At 49.0% G+C, this 20,095-nt stretch overlaps 2 long non-coding RNA genes across 4 annotated transcripts in view; one reads left to right on the top strand and one right to left on the bottom strand.

Annotated features, from left to right (window-relative positions):
• The window catches only part of LOC137528819 (uncharacterized), a 233,867-nt gene that overhangs the window by 38,139 nt on the left and 175,633 nt on the right, over positions 1–20,095 (bottom strand). The window lies entirely within an intron of this gene.
• LOC137528818 (uncharacterized) overlaps positions 1–20,095 on the top strand; it is a 71,087-nt gene that overhangs the window by 7,078 nt on the left and 43,914 nt on the right. The window contains exon 2 of the long non-coding RNA XR_011023471.1: positions 8,246–8,345. This is a non-coding gene — a long non-coding RNA (uncharacterized lncRNA). The remainder of the gene's footprint in view (positions 1–8,245; positions 8,346–20,095) is intronic.

Below are 20,095 nucleotides of genomic sequence, written 5' to 3'. Positions count from 1 at the left end.
CTAGTTGTACTTACTGTACTAGGGACACTCAGTCACTGTTCAAATGCTAGCTCCTGCGTGTGTGTGTGCGTGCACTGTCTGTAGTGTACACACACTCTATTTCCTTCTACTGAATCTGATTACTACTGATTATTGTATTTTCTAGTTAGTGTACTAGGGGACACACTCACTGTTCACTGTTCACACTTACTGATTACTGCTTATTGTATTTGGTATTTGTACTGTCCTAGTAATCACTTAGCGATCTAATCACTTAGTGATTAGTGTCACCTCACCTACCAATCCACTCCATTAAAGTACGCCACTTTTTCACCTGCCCTTTTAAAAAACTTTTTTGTTTACGCCCAAAACATCTAAGATGTCTGGAAGTGGCAGCCAGCGCGGTTTGGGCAAGGGGAAGGACAGCAAGGGAATCAGGAGGAGAGGGAGCAGCATTGTGGCAAGCCGTGCCTCCATGCACAGTTCCGCAGCAGCAGCAGCTGCGTCAGTGGCTAACATTCCGCCTATAGCCACTGGCCGTGGACGCCTTGGGCGCCCAGCAGGAGCATCTGCAACTCACGCTGCAGGGACACAGCAGCAGCAGCGTGTAGTACCTGCTCCTATTTTGCTCCAGCCGGGTCGGAAACATCCCATTGAGGAAAAGGATGCAGCCACTGTGGTGCAACTGATGACGGAGGATGAGCAGCCCGCCATCAGCTCTGCATCCGAGGCCTCCACCCTCACCACCACCCCTGTTCGCAGCAGCCGCCCAGCAGGGCCTGGGGAGGAGGCCAGTTCACCGTCAGTTGGCGACCTGTCATTCAGCAGTCTTTTGACCCCAGGCATCATGAGTCAATTGTCTGCTGTTGTTGGCGATTTTGAGGAGGAGATGCTGATGGGCACTTTGGGGGAGGAGGGATTGGACAGCAAGACTGTGGCGACAGTCAAGCAGCCCATCCATGCATCAGGAGAGGAGTTTGGGGGGTCATCATCCCAGCAGGACATGTTTCAGGAGGGGGAGGATGATGATGATGATGATGATGATGACAGGGTGACGGACAAAGACTGGGTGCCACCACCAGCACCTGGGGATGTCATCATCAGCAGCTCTGAGGAGGAGGATGCGCTTGTGGGCCTTGCAAGGAGGCGCATCATTGCAAGCATTGGCAGCAGTAGGCAGGTCCCACAGCCTGCTGGTGTCTCAGGCTAAGCAGCAGCAGCAGCGGCAGCATCTGCCAGTACCACCACCAGCCGCACCCTAGCATCCCCCCCCCCCAACCACCACAGGGAGACAGGCAGCAGCGGCTCCAGGCCGTAGGGGTTTTTTCTTGTCACCAATCTGGCAATTTTTTCCCATGCCCACAGTTTACAGCAAGTACGCCACTTGCAACCACTGTCAGCGGAAGTTGAGCAGAGGTGCAGACCCCTTAAAGTTCAGCACCAGCTCTCTCATCAACCATCTTGCTGCTAAACATTACCACTAGCATGAGGAGTTCCAGAGGCTGAAGGCATCTGGTGCTGGCAGTGGCACCACACCCATCACTGCACAGCCTTCAGCAGCAGCAGCAGCAGCAGCAACAGCAGCCACCCGCCCTCCTGCTCCTCTAGCACCACCAGCAGGAGTGCGGAAACGCACTGCTCCTCCCCCCTCTGCAACTCCTGCCGCCGACACTGAGGCCTGTTCTGGCAGCCAGTCCTCAGTGGCCTCCTCTGCTGTCTACGCTGATTCCCGTGCTAGCAAAAGGCGACGCCAGAGCCTTTTGAGCGAGTCCTTCCAGGGGGTGGTTAGGGCTCTGCCTCCCAGCAGCCGTCGCGTGCGGTAGCTGAACGGCTTGCTGGCACGGGCCATGTGCTCCCAACTCCTGCCGTACACGCTCGTGCAGGAGGGGAGCGACATGCGTGCGCTGCTTGCTTGTGCAGCCCCAGACTGGCAGCTCCCCAGCAGACACTTCTTCGCCCGCCAGGTCATGCCTGCACTGCACCGCTTTGTCATGGCCAATGTGGAGCGAGGGCTGGAGCACGCGGTTGGTGAAAGGGTCCACGTCACCATGGACTCCTAGAGCAGCCGCTACGGGACAGGCCGCTACCTGTCCTTCACTGTCCACTGGGTCAGCTTGGTGGAAGGGGGTGAGGATGGGAGAGCAGCAGCGGGCACAGCAGCAGCAGCAACACAGTGGGTGGTGCCACCCCGCAGGGTCAGGGGAACTGCAGCAGGTTCCTCCGATCCTCTGCCATCCTCCGGCACACCTGGCCAAACCCCCCGCCTCAGCAGCAGCGTGAAGCCACGCCACTGCCAAGCGCTGCTGCAGTTGGTCAGCCTTGGGAAGACCAAACTGACGGCAACCCATGTGTTGGCCAAACTCCAGGAGCAGGAGAGGATTTGGCTGACCCCCAGAGGCCTCAGAGTCGGAGAGGTGGTGGCCGACAATGAGGCCAATCTGGTTGCCGCAATCGACAGGGGAAACCTGACCCACATCCCCTGTCTTGCCCACGTGCTGAACCTGGTGGTGCAGAAGTTCTTGCACACCTACCAGGGGATGGGCGAACTGCTGGAAACGGCAAGGAATGTTGTGCGTCACTTCCGGCGCTTGCCTGCAGCCTCTGCGAGCCTGCAAAAGGAGATGGAGCTGCCACGCCATCGGCTGATCCTTGACGTTCCAACTCGCTGGAACTCCACCCTGGCGATGTTGGAGCGTCTGGTTGAACAGAAGCACGCTGTCAACCAGTACCTTGCCCTGGCCACTGTGTCCGCCGCTCAGAAAAGGGACAAGACCAGCAACATCCCGTCCATCGTCCCCGATGACGACTGGGGGCACATGCAGCAGGTGTGCTTAGTGCTGGCTCCCTTATGCAGGCCACCAACATGGTGAGCAGGGACCATGCTATGGTGTGCGAGTGGGTGCCCCTGGTTTGTCTGCTGAACAGGGCCCTCGATGCTTTGCTGGAACAGGGAGCGGCAGCCTTGGCCCAGCAGGAGCGGCATGCAGCTGCACAGTCCACCTCTGACGGAGAGGAGGAGGAGGACTTGTTGGAGGTCCCTGACCTTGCTGCTGATGAGGGGGATCAGCAGAGTGCAGCTGAGTTGGTGCGGGGGTGGAGAGAGGATGAGGCGGCAGAGGAGGAGGATGAGGACAGCACTGCCGTCGATGTGCCAGCACACGTGGCCCGCCTCTTCCCAATGGCAGCGCACATGCTGACGTGCCTGTGCAGGGACCCCAGGGTGATCCAGATTTAGCAGAGGGAGGACATCTGGATCAGCATGATGTTGGACCTGTGCCTCAAGGGGAAGTTGAGCCAGTTCCTGCCTCCTACAGGAGGAGACCCAGCGCAACAAATAAGGAGCTTGCAGCAGGCCCTTGTTGAGCGCTTGGAGGAAGCCTTCCCCCAGCCTTCCACCCCCACTGTCCAGCCAGCACAGAGGCAGCAGCAGGTGCCTGCATCCAGCAGCAAGCGCCCCACAGACCTGCTGTCTCTCAGCAACGAGCTCTACAGGACTGTAGGAGCTCCAGCAGTGACTAGAAAGGAGGTGCATGCAGCAGCATCCTCCTCCGGTCACAGCCAGCGCCTGACCCGCATGGTGGCTGTCTACATGGGGTCCTACAAAGGGCTTGACAGCGATGCCCCTGTTGATCCCATTGAGTATTGGGTCAAGCGCCTGGAGATCTGGAGCGAGCTGGTGCAGTACGCCCTGGAAGTGCTGTCCTGTCCCCCTTCCAGCGTGCTGTCCGAGCGCTGCTTCAGTGCAGCTGGTGGCGTGGTCACCGAGAAACGCTCACGTCTGTCTCACAAGTCTGTGGACAGACTGACGTTTCTCAAGATGAACCAGGCGTGGGTGGAAGGCGAGTTCCTGGCCCCTGTTGTTGGCGAGAGGGGGACATGAACTGGCTGCCGGAACCATCGTTAATATGCCTTACCACCCTTTACCACCTCCTGGCTCCTGCTCACTACCAAGCCAGCCTGGTTCAGTTTGACTATTACGTCGCCTGTAGCCACACATTTTACACCTACAGTGGGCTGCTGTGTACTGCCCTTCTGCTGTCTGTCTGTGTTTCCCACTGCCAGGGTACACAGATTTACCTTCTGCTGCCACTCTGCCACCAGCTATTACGTCCAACAATAGCAATATGTGTAATTTGCTGTAAAAAAAAAAAAACATAAAAAAAAAGGTTTAATTTTTCTGTTTTTTTTATTTACAGCCCTGGTATCACCGCTAGGTACCAGGGCTATCATGTCACGCTGCCTACCTGCTGCTACACTCACACTACTCCTCCATTCCTCCTGCTGCTGCTGCTGCTGTCTGTCTGTGTTTCCCACTGCCAGTGTACACAGATTTAGCTTCTGCTCCCACTCTGCCACCAGCTATTACGTCCAACAATAGCTATATGTGTAATTTGCTGTAAAAAAACAAAACAAAACCATTAAAAAAATAAAAGGTTAAATTTTTCTGAGGTGCCCGGGTTGAAAACTGTGTTGTCCCAGTTGTGTATTGGACACGATGTGGGCTGCACGACCGCTGTCTGGGACCTCCTGTTGTGTTTATTTACAGCCCTAGTATCACCGCTAGGTACCAGGGCTATTATGTCACACTGCCTACCTGCTGCCACACTCACACTACTCCTCCATTCCTCCTGCTGCTGCTGCTGCTGTCTGTCTGTGTTTCCCACTGCCAGGGTACACAGATTTACCTTCTGCTGCCACTCTGCCACCAGCTATTACGTCCAACAATAGCTATATGTGTAATTTGCTGTAAAAAAACAAAACAAAACCATTAAAAAAAAAAAGGTTTAATTTTTCTGAGGTGCCCTGGTTGAAAACTGTGTTGTCCCAGTTGTGTATTGGACACGATGTGGGCTGCACGACCGCTGTCTGGGACCTCCTGTTGTGTTTATTTACAGCCCTGGTATCACCGCTAGGTACCAGGGCTATTATGTCACGCTGCCTACCTGCTGCCACACTCACACTAATCCTCCATTCCTCCTGCTGCTGCTGCTGTCGGTCTGTGTTTCCCACTGCCAGGGTACACAGATTTACCTTCTGCTGCCACTCTGCCACCAGCTATTACGTCCAACAATAGCTATCTGTTAAATTTGCCGTAAAAAAAAAAATAAAAAAATTAATAAAAAAAAAAGGTTTAATTTTTCTGAGGTGCCCGGGTTGAAAACTGTGTTGTCCCAGTTGTGTATTGGACACGATGTGGGCTTCACGACCGCTGTCTGGGACCTCCTGTTGTGTATTTATGGGCTGGTGCCACCGCTAGGTACCACAGCCTATTATGTCTCGCTGCCTGCCTCATTGACTGCCTGCTGCCACACAATCATCCTCCTCCTGCTGCTGCTGCTGCTGAATTTACCTCCTGCTGTCTGTGTGTTTCCACTGCCAGGGAGCACATACAATGGCGCTTCCACCATGCGCCACCAGCTATTTATTACGCTCAAAAATAGCTGCATTTCTTTAAAAAAACGAAAAAAATATATATACTTTTTAATACTTTGTGATATTATTTTTAGAGGTGTCCGGGTTGAAAACTGTGTTGTCCCAGTTGTGTATTGGACACGATGTGGGCTTCACGACCGCTGTCTGGAACCTCATGCTGTGTATTTACGGCCTGGTACCACCGCTAGGTACCACAGCCTATTATGTCTTGCTGCCTGCCTCATTGACTGCCTGCTGCCACACAATCATCCTCCTCCTGCTGCTGCTGCAGAATTTACCTCCTGCTGTCTGTGTGTTTCCACTGCCAGGGAGCACATACAATGGCGCTTCCACCATGCGCCACGAGCTATTTATTACGCTCAAAAATAGCTGCATTTCTTTAAAAAAAAAATATAGAAGAGAAATAAGTGAAGAAGAAGAAGACGATATAGAAGAAGAAGAAGATATAGAAAAAGAAGAAGGAGAAGAAGAAGAAGATATAGAAAAAGAAGAAGAAGAAATAGAAAAATAATAATAAGAAGATATAGAAAAAGAAGAAGAAGAAATAGAAAAATAATAAGAAGAAGATATAGAAAAAGAAGATATAGAAAAAGAAGATGAAGAAGAAGATGAAGATGAAGAAGAAGAAGATGAAGAAGATGAAGAAGATGAAGAAGATGAAGATGAAGAAGATGAAGAAGAAGAAGAAGAAGAAGAAGAAGATATAGAAGAAGAAGAAGATATAGAAGAAGAAGAAGAAGAAGAAGAAGAAGAAGAAGAAGAAGATATAGAAGAAGAAGTTATAGAAGAAGAAGAAGATATAGAAGAAGAAGATATAGAAGAAGAAGAAGAAGAAGATATAGAATAAGAAGAAGAAGTATATACAGTACTGAACAGAATTTTGGACACAACTTCTCTTTCCACCTTTTTTTTTTTAAAGGAACATCCCCACATAATCACTTGCTGTTGTTACTTGGAAAAAAAGATGTTTCTTGCATCATTCACCCCCAAAACAAGTGTTGGAAGCTATTTAAGGCCAATTCGAATAGTCAGCTCGAATAATGAGCTCGAATACCGACTCAAATAGTGAGCTCGAATTTCGAGGTCGAATCGAATAGTAAAAAATATTCGACTCAAATATTCGACCGAACTCAAATAATTTACCATTCGATGTCGACCGAACTCGAATAATAAAAAGGGGTATCCGAGCATCACTGCTCCCAACCATCATCCTCGTTGACTTTAACATTCCACTTGATGAGCCCACCACCTCTGCCGCCACTCAGCTTCTCTCCCTCACCAACTCCCTTGGCCTCACTCAGCACACTAACACCCTACCCACAGTGCTGGTAATACCCTGGACCTAATTTTCTCCAAAGCCATCACCCTTACAAACCTGGACATTGCACCATTCCCCATCTCTGACCATCACCTTCACCCTCACTCCATCCAGCACCCCCTGCCCCCTTTCCAACCTAGACGGTGGCAGAGAGATCTGTGCAACCTTGACCCCAATGTACTAGCCACACCCCTCCATCCCTTTCCTACCTCCCCAGCCTAACCTGCCCCAACCAAGCGGCAGCTCAATACAATCGTAACCTCTCAGCAGCAGATCATGCTGCTCCCCTGGCCTTTCGTACCGACTGTCGCCCCAATCCCCAACCCTGGCACACTGCCATCACAAAAAATGACAAAAAGAGACATGAGCTGCAGAACACAAATGGAGGAAATCCTGCCACAGCCATGATTTCCTGTGATACAAGACCAAGCTGCAGATGTACCATACTGCCCTCGCTGATAGCAAACAGAAATACTTCACTCGCTTAATCGTTACCCAAGCCTCCAATCCACATCGTCTTTTTGACACCTTCAATGCCCTACGCAACCCCACACCTCCCCCCCCAACCTCCTCCCTCTCAGCCACTGACCTATCAAACTACTTTATCAACAAAATTACAACTGTCCGTAGAGATATTTCTCTCCCCCACTCCATCGCCCCCTCCTGCTCACCCCATCCTATTCCTGCCTCTTCCCCCCCTTATCTCCTTCACTCCTGTCAAGTTGGCGGAAGTCAACCAGGCGCTGGCAACTTCACCTGCCACTTCCTGCCCCCTAGATTTGGTCCCATCTGATTCCCTCCGCCCACATTTTTATGATCTGGCCCCTGTCCACCCCACCTGTGCATCCTCTCCTTCTCCATCGGCATCTTCCCCTCCATATTCAAAACAGGCCACTGTGCTTCCCCTGCTGAAGATCCACTCCTACCTGTCCTGACACCACTAAACTCCTAGTCGCGCCACGCATATCTCAGTCCAATGCATGATTGCAGGACTTCACTAGGGCTGCCCCCACTCTCTGGAACTTGCTCCGACCAGCCATTAGACTAGCCCCCACCTTTAATACCTTCAAACAAGCTCTCAAGACTTACCTGTTCATGCTCGCATACCGCCCTACACCAGGACATATGTTCTGTTAGACACCCTCTCTACAGATGCACCTGTTGACCCCACCCCACCCTTTAGATTGTAAGCCTCTGGCAGGGCCCTCCTCCCTAGTGTTTCCAACTTGATTATGCAATCTTTCTGTCAGTCACCCCTCTTGTGGACTAGAACAGTCTCTATTTTGACCTATGACACTGTACTGTTATCAAATAATTTGCATGATCTTGTTTTGTTGTGAGTTTCCTGTATGTCCTACCTTATATGTTAACCCATTTATCTATTGTGCAGCGCTGCGTAATATGTTGGCGCTTTATAAATACAATAAATAATAATAATAATAACACTGAGATTTTGAAAAAGGTTTACAAAACTCTCCATTGTTGAATCAGTGTGTATGTTGATATGCCTCCTAGATATTCCCTTTTTGCCTGAGGAAATGGACAGTGTCCTGGGAAATGCATTGCATTTTGGAGTCTTTTCTGAAATTGACTATTTGGTCATCATTTGGAGGAGGTAAGTCCACCACTACCTCCTTTTTAAGCCAGTTTTAGATATTTTATGCCTGTTGGCATGTCTGTTATACTAACTTTGGTACTAAGTATTGTAACTGCCCTGTTGGTGGGGTCAACTGACCCCAAAGTTGAGTATCTCTGTGAGTATAGTGGGGGCTTTGGTGGGTGTGTTACACTTTTAGATTACTGCAGTTTTCAGACCATAAGACACACTTCTTCTCCCCCCAAAGTGGGTAGAAAAAGTCAGTGTGTCTTATGGTCCGAATGTACGGTACCCCCGAGTGCAGTGCACAGCAGAAGCAGTTGTTATGTATCCAATCCTCCATCTGCTCATCCTCCAACACAGCACCAGCGCGCTTCAAGCCCTCTCTTCAGTCTTCCTGTCTTCTGTCCCATCTTCCTGGTACTGGAGCAGCTAGTGCGAGTCCTTGCATTCAGTTGGTACAGAGTAACATAATTAAACACAGACCCGGCACGCTCCGGCACTACATGACCATGGTGGTGGCTACTTTGACAAGCAATGACCCCTCCTGGATTAGCTGCCAGCCCTTCACTGCATTGGGATTGGGGAAGATGGGGCTTCTAGGTCCTGCCAGGAAATGTATCAGAGCCAATAGTAACGTGTGGCTCCAAAAAACATTCCTATTGGCTCTGATACCTCCACGAGCCGGACCTCGAAGTCCTGTCTCTGCCAATCCCTGTGCACTGCAGGGACAGCAGCCAATCCTGGAGGGACGATGCCTGTCAAAGTAGCCACTGCTGGGGTCATGCAGTAAGAGGGTGCTAGTCCAGGAAGTACCAGAAGATGGAACTTGGAGTGTGCCTGTGCTGTGTTTGATCATGTTACACTGCACCAACTAAAGACAGAGGACTCGTGTTAGCTGCTACAGTGCCAGAAAGGTAGGACAGAAGGCAGGAAGACAGAAGACGGGGCTGTCAGGAACTTACCTCGGGGGTCCCGTGATGCAGCCGTGTCCGCCGCGAGTCATGCGGACTCTGGCACTTCCGGGTCCACGTTGTCCTCACGCGCGCGTAGCAACCCCGGCGTCCATAGCAACAGGGGTGTGCGCGTGCATCCAGAAAGCGAGCGGGGACGGACGCATGGAGCCAAGCGCCCATCCTATATGCTCAGAAAGTGTACCTTGTAAGGTCAGCTGACATTGGCAGTCAGCTGACATTCGAGAGGACTGCTATTGGTTGTGTCAGCTGGAGATACAGCTGACACTTAGGCAGGGAATATTGCTGCCTGTTGATTGGTTGCTGTTAAAGTGGCCGGCCACTGATTGGGTGTGTGAATGTATTTGAACACTGTTTCCTCACTAGCACATTGCCCGTGATAGCTTTAGCGTATGCTTACTGGGTGCTGATTCATTTTGTGGATATTCTGTGTACCGAATTGCCTGGATAACGACTACTCTACTTGATTGCCGCCCGTACTGACCCTTGCCTGGAATATTACTACTGTTTGATCGCCGCCTGTACCGACCTCTGCCTGGAACCTGACTCTGATATCGCTTGCTCCTTGTGTACCTCGATACTTCTGATCTTACGTGTATGACCTTGGATTGTTTCTGGACTGTGTTACCTTGTATCCTTGTTTGGCCTGGAGAAATATTTGCTCACCCTGCATTCAGCCCCAATACTTTGCACACTTAAAGGCCTGGGTGTAACCGAAGTCGGGTAGGTGTTGTCTCCTCACCTCCTGTTCAAGCGGGGACGCGCCACATAGGGTGAAGCGTGTGGTGATAGATTGGGGCATTGGGGCTGATTCGTGAGTGGATATTCTGACAAGTCTTACAGGGGCTCAGAGTGTGCTGGTGCTGTGTCGGAGGAGCAGATGGAGGACTCGGCTTGATAGGGAACAACTGCTGCACTTGTAGTTTAGTGTAGCTGTGATTAGTGTAGATCTGATTAGTATAGCAGGGATTAGTGTAGCAGGGATTAGTGTAGCAGGGATTAGTGTAGCAGGGATTAGTGTAGCATGATTTAGTGCAGCAGGATTTAGTGCAGCAGGATTTAGTGTAGCAGGAATTAGTGTAGCAGGAATTAGTGTAGCAGGGATTAGTGTAGCAGGAATTAGTGTAGCAGGGATTAGTGTAGCAGGGATTAATGCAGCAGCAATTAGTGTAGCAGGGATAAGTGTACCAGGAATACGTTTAGCAGGATTTAGTGTAGCAGGAATTAGTGTAGCAGGGATTAGTGTAGCAGGAATTAGTGTAGCAGGGATTAATGTAGCAGGGATTAATGCAGCAGCAATTAGTGTAGCAGGGATAAGTGTACCAGGAATACGTTTAGCAGGATTTAGTGTACCAGGGAATAGTACAGCAGGGTGTAGTGTAGCAGGAATTAGTGTAGCAGGTCTTAGTGTAGCTGGGAGTAGTGTAGCAGGGATTAGTGTAGTAGGATTTAATGTAGCAGGGATTATTGTAGCAGGGTTTAATGTAGCAGGGATTAATGTTGCAGGGATTAGTGTAGCAGGGATTATTGTAGCTGGAATTAGTGTAGCAGGGATTAGTGTAGCTGGGATTAGAGTAGCATGGTTTAGTGTAGCAGGGATTAGTGTAGCAGAGATTAGTGTAGCAGGGTTTAGTGTAGCAGGGTTTTGTGTAGCAGGGATTAATGTAGCAGTGTTTAGTGTAGCAGGGATTAGAGTAGCAGGGATTATTGTAGCTGGAATTAGTATAGCAGGAATTAGAGTAGCTGGGATTAGAGTAGCATGAATTAGTGTAGCAGGGTTTAGTGTAGCAGGGTTCAGTGTAGTCAGTATTAATGTAGCTGTGATTAGTGTAGCTGGGATTAGTGTAACAGAGATTATTGTAGCAGGTTTAGTATAGCCAGTATTAATGTAGCTGTGACTAGTGTAGATGGGATGAGTGTAGCAGAGTTTAGTGTAGCAGGGTTTAGTGTTAGCTCTTATTAGTGAAGTGGGAAGGGGGTAGCAGGGGTTAGTGTAGGGTAGTTAGTATAGTTAGTGGGGCTGCAGGGGTTAATGTAGGGTAGTAAGTGTAGCTAGTGGGGCAGCAGGGGCTAGTGTATGTTAGTAAAGGTAGCTAAGTAGCTAGTGGGGCAGCAGGGGTTAGTGTATTTGGGCAGTGTAGTTTAGATAGAGACAGCTTGGGGGGAAGGTTCACAAGATGCCCCTGCACTATAGATTTATTAGGCTTAGTATATTTTTTCCCCTATAAACCTAGGTGCTTCTTATGGTCAGGAACGTTTTATAGTCCAAAAAATACGGTAGTTGGGGGAGGAGAGGGTTAGTTAAAGAAATGTGTCCTTTGTTTCTTCAAAAGAAATATGTCCTATTTTAAAATAGGCTGGCAACACTGTTATTGCTTTCTTTTTTTCTAAATCATTGCATGGATTGTTTTGAGTATGTTAATGGTTAATATAGATAGGCACTGTTTTTATCCAAGCACTGCTGTCTAGTACTTTGCCCCCTCTGTGCTCTACAGATATCCAATCACTGAGGCTACAAGGGATTACACCATATTAACTGGTGTAATCCCTTGTAGCCTCAGTGATTGGATATCTGTATATGTGATTGGATAACTGGTATAATACCAGTCACTGCATACCATTCACTGCACCTGTGTGACCGCACTCTGTTTTATATAGCAGTCACTGCATAGTTTTCACTGCATCTGTGTGACCGCACGCTGTTTTATATACCAGTCCGTGCATACCTTTCACTGCACCTGTTTGACTGACTGCACATTGTTATACCAGCAGCAGTCACTGCAACCTTTTTACTGTACCTGTGTGACTGACTGCACATTGTTATACCAGCAGCAGTCACTGCAACCTTTTCACTGTACCTGTGTGACTGACTGCACATTGTTATACCAGCAGCAGTCACTGCAACCTTTTTGCTGCACCTGTGTGACCACACATTGTTATACCAGCAGTCACTGCAACCTTTTCACTGCATCTGTGTGACTGCACATTGTATTAGTCAAGTCAGTGCATACCTTTCACTTCATCCCACCCCAATATGCACAAAACAAAAGGCAGAGCCAGAGGCAGGCCACCCGGCAGGTCTGTTCGAGGTCGTGCTGTCGTGATTTCCTGCGGCCCTCGACCAAAATACAGTGTTCAGAAGAAGGAACGTGCCATCAACCCCCAATATTGTCAGGACGTAGTTGACTATTTAACACAGAACACCTCATCTGCCGCACGGGAAGTGTGACATATCTTCCTCCTCCTGCTCTGATTCTGGCACCCCACTTAATACTCCGTTGGCAGCCATCACCAAAGTGCCATCATCCCAGAGCTCAGAGGTGTGGAAATTCTTTTGTTTGTCTGCCTCAGATGAGAGCGATGCATTCTGCACTCTCTGCTACCGATAATTGAGCCGTGGAAAGACCAAGATCCGTGTAGGGACAACTACCTTACGAAGGCACATGATGAAAAAGCACAAACTGCAATGGGATGACCAGCTGAGGAAAAGCAGCACACAAAAGCAAAGCCACACACCGCAGTGGAAAATACCAGGCTGGAATTATTTCTCAAAAAAAGACGATACTCAAACTGTACCATGATGTTGAAAGGAAAGTGGTGTCATCTCTGGCACACAGCGTTAGGTCAAGGGTCCATCTGACCAGGGATGCCTGGTCTGCAAAGCACGGTTAGGCCTGCCCGAAGACTTAGTCAATCCCCACACACAGCATCTCTTCCTGCATGCCGTGTGACTGCCTGCCCCAAGACTAAGTCGGTCCTCACACAGCATCTCTGCCTGCAGGCCGCTTGACTGCCTTCTCCCTCACCACCAACAGGGTCCAGAACTCCAGGTTAATTCCTGAATTTTTAAGGCCGCTGCTAGCAGCTGCCGCTATAATAATTTTTCTGGTGCGTGTACATGCCTGCCTAATTTTTCTGGTTGCACTGTGGCTGCAACAACAAAACAAAAGGCAAGTACATTTGTCAATTCCTCTTCGTGATCGTTACCTTGCCACAGTGAAGGGGCTTGCGTATCACAATGAAGCAATGACCAGCTAAATGAGTGTGTTGGGGGGGGGGCACACCCAAGATAATATGGTCTTGCTTCAGTGTGGACAGACCAAATTCGATCAGCTGGACAATCAGTCACTGTTGTTCTGTCATTCAGCTACCTCAGCCCGACCATATGGGCTTGAAAACTGCCATCACCTGCACTCTGGCCATGGTGCGCACCAGTCCAGCACGGCCGTCACTACACAAACAGCTGTTTGCAGTGCGTTACACAGTGAGTTTAGTCTGTCAGTGTGAAGCAGTACACTAATTACACTACCTAATTGATGTATACACACGCAAGGTGTTTTAAAGCACTTTAGGTCTCCAATTTAGCAATGCAATGTGATTTCTGCCCTTAAAACCGTGCTGTGGACCAAATCCGTAATTTTCCCCGGGATTTTTGGTGTGTATCCCACTCCGCCATGCCCCCCTACAGGTGTAAGACCCCTTGAAACATTTTTTCCATCATTTTGTGGCCAGAATTAGTGTTTGTAGTTTTGGAAGTTTGCCTGCCCATTGAAGTCTATTGCAGTTCGCAATGTTTGCCGGTTTGCAAACTTTTTTCGCATGTTCGCTTTGGAGGTTCACGAACCAAAAATCTGAGGTTTGAGCCATCTCTACTCCCTGCTCTGATGTCCCCCGTCGATGAGCGCGGCCCCCCGGAAGATTAGCGACAAGCAGGGCCGGATTTACAGCTCAGGAGCCTATAGGCATAGACATTCTGGCGCCCTAAGCCCCACCCATCAGCACAGGCCACACCCCAGGCCACGCCTCCTTTTCTTACGCAAGTTAATGTAGATATTACCTAAGACAAATAGAGAATACCAACAACAATATACAGATACTACCAATGACATGTAGAATTGACCAAATATAGGCTATTACCAACAACAAGCAGAAAATACAAATCACAAGAAAGTAATACTAATAACACATAAATTGTGACAGTTTCTAATTACAGGCAGGTTTTAACCAAGCACCTAGCCGGTGCAGGAGAGTAGATGACAGGTGGTAAATTCACCGCCTGTCAGCTGCCAATCTGAAAAAGGCAACCATATACCAAAGATCATTTCAGGTGAGAAAACTCAAAACCACGTGTAGTTTTGGGGCTATACCACTACTTTCCATATGGCTAATCAGATTCAGACAGCTTCAGAACTACTTATGTGACCCGATTACCTTGATTAATCAGCTATTCTAATGGCCAGCTGGTACAGATCAGTTGATTCTGTTCAGTTGATTCAATCCTAGTGGCAGACAGGTAGTGATCGGTCAATCCTAGTGGCAGACAGGTAGTGATTGGTTGATTCAAGTGACAAGCAGGCAGTAATTGGTTGAATCTAGCAGCAGGTAGGCATTACATTGATGCATTGTTCCCTTCCTCCCAGCCAGTGGGAAGATGCTTTGTCTTGCCTTCCCCCCGACTCCATAGAAACAGCAAACTGTTTGGGTATACCAAACTGATGTCACACTAATGCTCAACACACACCATACAATCTTGGTTGTTCAATCTTACCACTTTCATGTAGTATAAGAGCTTATCCAATCAATCAATCAAGGTATTTTCAATCTGTTGGCCCTTAACCTCCCTGCCGGTTATCCCGAGCTCAGCTCGGGGTAACCTGCCGCGGAGGATTCCTCGGCCCTGCTGGGCCGATTTGCATAATTTTTTTTTGGTTACACGCAGCTAGCACTTTGCTAGCTGCGTGTAACTTACGTTCGCCGCCGCTCCGCGCCGATTCGCTGCAACCCGCCGCATCAAAGGTTGCCCCCCCCCCCCCCCGAGACCCGTGCGCTGCCTGGCCAATCAGTGCCAGGCAGCGTCGAGGGGTGGTTCTGGACTCCCTCTGACGTCACGACGTCGATGACGTCGGTGACGTCATCGCGCCCGTCGCCATGGCGACGGGGGAAGCCCTCCTGGAAATCCCGTTCAGAACGGGATTTCCGGATGGGTATATGCGCCGGCGGCGATCGGCGCATTCGGGGGGACGCCGCAGGGAGGGGGGAAGCATGTAGCTAGCGCTAGGCTAGCTACATGCTATAAAAAAAAAATGCCAAAAAACACCCTCCCTGCCATGCGCAGCAATTTTTTATAACGGCAGGGAGGTTAAGCCCCATCTACACGATACGATTATTTGTGTGATTCAACATGTCGGATCTAATCGGATCGTAAATAGAATTGTAATCGAATCGCACAAAGAATCGTATCGTGTAGATTCGACTTTATACTAATTAGATTTGATAATTCTGTACAATGAAGATAGTATGGTGTGTGTTGAGCTTGATCCTTACTGTTGACACTGACATGGAGTAGTGGGCAGAATAGTGGCATAGTGGTTACAGCTCATGCTTTGCTGCGCTGGGTCCCTGGTTCAAATCCCAGCCAGGGCACTATCTGCATGGAGTTTGTATATTCTTCCCGTGTCTGTGTGGGTTTCCTCTGGGCACTCTGGTTTCCTCTCGCATCCCAAAAACATACGAAGAAGTTAATTGGCTTCCCCCTAAAATTGGCCCTAGACTATGATACATAGATATAGGACTATGGCAGGGATTAGATTGTGAGGGACAGTTAGTGACAAGACATTATACTCTGTACAGCACTGCAAAAGATGTTGGCGCTCTGTAAATACTAAATAATAATAATTTTAATAGGAGCCTTATCACCCTAACTGATCTCCCCACTTCTCTAGCTGAGACTACAATACAGTATCCCCTGCTGAGGTAATCCTATTATAGGGGACATTCAGGTGCCGCCCCTGCCCCATAAGGCGCCTATAGGCACGTGCCTAGTGTGCCTTATGGTAAATCCGGCCCTGGCGACAAGGCATTAAATGCCCGCCCATGCATTCACAGTAAGCCGGAGCCGCAGGCTCTGTGGCCGTGCTCACGTGTCTACTGCGTGGCCATGCTGCAAGACGATGAGCTGCGCTGCCCTGAAGTGGTGAGGGGCTGCGCTCAGGAACGAGGGACACCGGACCAACGAGGAAAGCCTCAATAGAATCCTTAGACTTCCCTCTCTTCAGGTGAGTATCTTATTTTGGTCTAGAGCTTTGGCTCAGGATCACACTGCCTAGGCATCTGTACCCAGCACCCACCGTCACCATCTGTGCCACTCTCTACTCACTGGTATATTCACCATTCAAGCTGTTGTGGATTATGCATGTACTATGTAACAAAGTGTAACGATCAGTGTAACACAGAGAGGATCTGATTACCGGTGATCTGCAGTATCACTGGCAATACAGATATATACCCGATTATTGATGATCTGCAGTATCACCGATAATCAGATATACAAGCTAACCTCTGGACACCTGAGTAGAGTGTTTGGTGCAAACAGTAATATTGAGAGGACTGGGCCTCAGTGCAGTAAGGAGTACTGCACAATTCCTTCTGGACTCTCCCGAAGGGAGGAGTCAGGCTGAGAGAAGGAATGACAGAACGAGAGTGACACTCAAGAGGAAGTGTCACTATCAGGACTGGGAACCGCCTCTAACAGTAAGGTCGGTTCTCGAAGTCGGACAGATCAGGTCGTAACCACACGGACAGACAAGGTACAGAATCAGAAGGCAAAGGCGGAGTCTAAAGTACAGGCAGGGTTCAGCAACAGGGTATCAGAAATATCGAGGTACAAAGTCAGAAGGCAGATGCAGAGTCTAAGGACGAGCCGAGGTTCGGCAACAGAGCATCAGAAAGGCAAAGTACAGGATCAGAGTTCAGGAGAATGGTCAGGCAGGCAGAAGGTCATAACATATAAACACAATCAAACTAGTACTTTAAACTATCAACAAAGTCTAGCTAAGTGTAGGATTACAGCTCCAGCTGGTCCCGGCACACTTTCGGATCTGACTCAGGTCTGCGTGCTACCACGTAGTGATCGCAACGCCAGACAACCAGCAACTGAACAGCCAGCAGTATATATACCAGAACACTCTCCAGGCCCCTCCCTAATTGCTGGACCAATGAGAGGTGTAAAATTTGTCAGCTGACCGGCCTGGTCAGATGACTCACTTCTGGCTGTTATATATGCTCTGCCTCTGTGCGCGCGCGCGTGTGTCACTCTGAATCTTGGTGGACTATCAGTCCCAGCCACACCAGTACTGTTTTGCAATGTATCCAGTGAGCCGAGCGTGGGAGCCGCCGCACCGCTCACTACACCAGCGGTGGCTTCCCCATGCTCAACCCCTTTGCCAGGGACACTGCCATGCGGCAAGTTCGCCGCCTCCAATGCGGATTCCGCCGTTCCCAATGCGGATTCCGCCGCTCTGCCTATGCGGCATGCGGTGGTTTTTCCGCGTTGTGACGCCATGCTGGACGCGGAAACAGCCGCCTCACCTTGAGAGACGGCGGCTTTTCCGCGTTTCTTCACACAAAGCATTTGAATTAAAGTAGTGTTTTATAGCAGTGCCAGCATCTTCTATTCTCTATGTCTATGCAATGTTGCTGAACCATGTACGCTAGAGCAGGCTACGAACACTAAGGGAGAGAGGACACACATTCAAGCCATCATTGCACTGCTCATCACCTCGCTTTACGCTGTAATGCCAACCTGCTGCTTCTACCAACCTGCTGCTACTACTCCAGCTTCACTTTTTATTATTATTTAGTATTTGAATCCCAGCCAAGTCAACATCTGCAAGGAGTTTGTATGTTCTGCCCGTGTCTGCATGGGTTTCCTCTGGGCACTCCGGTTTCCTTCCACATCCCAAAAACATACAGATACGTCAATTGGCTTCCCCCTTTGTTGGCCCTAGAGTATGATACATACACTACACGATACATACATTGACATATGACTATGATAGGGACTAGATTGTGAGCTCCTCCGAGGGACAGTTAGTGACAAGAGAATATATACTCTATACAGCGCTGCGTAAGATGTCAGCGCTATATAAATACTAAATAATAATAATATTTATATAACGCCATCATTTTCTGCAGCGCTGTAAAGAGTTTATAGTCTTGTCACTTAAAGAGGAACTCCAGTGAAAATAATTGTAACGGTTAGTGTCAGCTGGTGACAGGATTCTGATTATTTGGTGATCTGCAGTATCACCAATAATACAGAAGCTATATCTGATTATGTGGTGATCTGCAGAATCACCAATAATACAGAGATAGACAGAACAGTCAGTACTTTATTCAGAGTGATCACACGTGATTGGGTGCACAGTAACTCAGTAGCACTCCAGGTGATAGCCCCCGGCTGTGGGACTATCACCTGAACAGGAGAGGTCTTACAGGCCGGGTCGGTAACTGATCGGTCAGGCAGCGGTACAGAATCGGCAACCAGTACGTAGTCAGAGGATAGCCAAGGTCGGCAGCAATCAGATAGGCGTAGTGCAAAATCAGAAGGCAAGAGCAGAGTGGTGGTCGGGCCGGGGTCGGCAACCAGACAGATAGGCAGAGTACAGAATCGTGAGGCAAAGGATAGTCAAGAGTTCAGGCAAGGTTCATACACAAAGACAATATATCAATTTATAATTATAGCTATCAATCAATTCCTATCTTGTGTGAAATCCCCGGTTTCCTCCCGGATCAAAGCACACCGGAACTATCTAAGGTCTGAGAGCTTAACCACAAAGTTTCAGCAACAGCAGACAATGTACTACTGACAGCCCAGGACTTAAATGCAAGGGTAATCCCCGCCGTTCCGCCCACACCTCTCAACCAATTAGGTGGCAGAGGTCAGTCCCCAGGGGTCAGCTGACCGGCCGGTGATGTCAGTGAAAGAAGATGCTGCTTGCTTTTTTGGAAGTTGGAAACAGCGGTTATTTCCCAAAATGCAACAAGGCTCTTACAGTGTGATGTCAGCACCCTGGTGCTGACATCACACTGTGCGAGGGGTTTCACCACAATATCAGCCATACAGAGCCCCCTGATGATCCGTTTGAGAAAATGAATATATTTCTCATGGGAAAGAGGGTATCAGCTACTGATTGGGATGATGTTCAATTCTTGATTATGGTTTCTCTTTAATTGCCCTTCTCACAGTCTAATCCCTATCATAGTCATATGTCTATGTATGTATCAATGTATCATGTAATGTATGTATCAGGGTAGTTTAGGGCCAATTTTTACGGGGTAGCCAATTAACTTATATGTGTTTTTGGGATGTAGGAGAAAACTGGAGTGCCCGGAGGAAACCCACACAGATACAAGGGACCCAGCACTGCAAGACATGAGTGCTATCCACTAAGCCACCGTGCTGCCCACTTTAAGATTCTGTAACAGTGAATTACAGAAAGGGCCTTTCTGAACAGTTATCCACACAAAAACCTCATAGTTAAGGCAGCAGATGTATTCTAAAAATGTCCACGCAATTTAAAGTTTGCATAATTCTAATTCATGATCTTCAGAAACCTGCTGTATTTCATGTGTGCTTGCATGAGCTCACTGGCTCCAGCCTGCTGATCACCTGACATCTAACAGCTAAACAGTAACCAGCTGTCATCTTCATGTTTACTATTTACCTGCATCAGTGTTTTATATCTGGAAATATGCCTGAAGAAGGGGGCTAGATCCCAGAAAGCTTGCATAATTTAACGTTATCAGTTAGCCATTAACCTCCCTGGCGGTAATCCCGAGCTATGCTCGGACCTTCCGCCGGGAGCTTTAGGCAGAGTATAGTGCACAGCAGGCGTCTTTACTCACCTCTCGGGGGATCCAGGCATCAGTAGCCGTTCTCCTTGTCCTCTGAGACTCTGAAACACCCTGATGAGATCGCCATCATTGATCTCACCAAAATAATCAAATGGCCAA

Source organism: Hyperolius riggenbachi, chromosome 8 (genome assembly GCF_040937935.1).
Source record: "Hyperolius riggenbachi isolate aHypRig1 chromosome 8, aHypRig1.pri, whole genome shotgun sequence".
NCBI classification, from domain to species: Eukaryota; Metazoa; Chordata; class Amphibia; order Anura; family Hyperoliidae; genus Hyperolius; species Hyperolius riggenbachi.
The sequence above is the reverse complement of the archived record's forward strand: the minus strand, read 5'-3'. Positions and strand labels throughout refer to the sequence as shown.